This window comes from Perkinsus marinus, assembly GCF_000006405.1.
Source record: "Perkinsus marinus ATCC 50983 genomic scaffold scf_1104296950894, whole genome shotgun sequence".
In the NCBI taxonomy this organism is placed as follows: domain Eukaryota; phylum Perkinsozoa; order Perkinsida; family Perkinsidae; genus Perkinsus; species Perkinsus marinus.
Window position 1 is genome coordinate 1 of NW_003209467.1, and position 985 is coordinate 985.

Here is a 985-nt window from a genome sequence, read left to right on the forward strand (position 1 = left end):
TGCCGTTAAGTCAGTGTTGCGCGTAGTGACGAGATAGTGGGGTAAGTCTCAAACTCATTGGTCTCGTGGCCTAATGGATAAGGCGTTGGTCTTCGGAATCAAAGATTATGGGTTCGAGTCCCATCGAGATCGCCTCTACGCCGGGAAGCGCCCATACACGGATGCCACTGGCCGTACAGATGTCGATGTTGATTGTATACCCTTGTGACTCGTCGGGATACATGCTGAGGCTAAGGGTATAAGAAGATTGTTGGTCTGCCAACAAGCGATCTCCAATGAATTGACCCCTTTAAGAACACTATGTAATGGAGGTCCCTCTATGAGGAGCAAGAGTTTTGTGATCTATAATGGAGGCCCCTCTATGAGGAGCGAGAGTTTTGCGATCTATTCAGCGTGTCGGATGGGAGACCATGTATGCCACGAAGTCAATGGGGCGCAGGGATGGTGGGTCAAATCTCAAATTTATTGGTCTCGTGGCCTAATGGATGAGGCGTTGATCTTCGGAACCAAAGATTGTGGGTTCGAGTCCCACCGAGATCGTCCTCATGCCGGAAAGAGCCCATATACGGATGCCACTGGCCGTACAGATGTCGATGTTGATTGTATACCCTTGTGACTCGTCAGAATACATGCCGAAGCTAACGGTACAAGAAGATTGTTGGTCTGCCAACAAGCGATCTCCAATGAATTGACCCCTTTAAGAACACTATGTAATGGAGGCCCCTCTATGAGGAGCAAGAGTTTTGCGATCTATTCAGCGTGTCGGATGGGAAACCATGTGTGCCATGCAGTCAATGGGGCGCAGAGATGGTGGGACAAATATCAAATTTACTGGTCTCGTGGCCTAATGGATAAGGCGTTGATCTTCGGAACCAAAGACTATGGGTTCGAGTCCCATCAAGATCGTCTCCACGCCGGGAAGCGCGCATATACGGATGCCACTGGCCTTACAGATGTCGATGTTGATTGTATACCCTTGTGACTC

The 985-nt window shown here is 49.4% G+C and overlaps 3 non-coding genes across 3 annotated transcripts; all 3 read left to right on the forward strand.

Annotated features, from left to right (window-relative positions):
- The first annotated feature begins 59 nt into the window (after positions 1-59).
- Pmar_PMAR027354 lies at positions 60-132 on the forward strand. The gene has a single exon. It is a non-coding gene; the product is annotated as a tRNA-Arg (tRNA).
- A 335-nt stretch (positions 133-467) lies between these two features.
- Pmar_PMAR027355 lies at positions 468-540 on the forward strand. Its single transcript has one exon. It is a non-coding gene; the product is annotated as a tRNA-Arg (tRNA).
- Positions 541-833: 293 nt separating this feature from the next.
- Positions 834-906, forward strand: Pmar_PMAR027356. Its single transcript has one exon. It is a non-coding gene; the product is annotated as a tRNA-Arg (tRNA).
- The last annotated feature ends 79 nt before the right edge of the window (positions 907-985 follow it).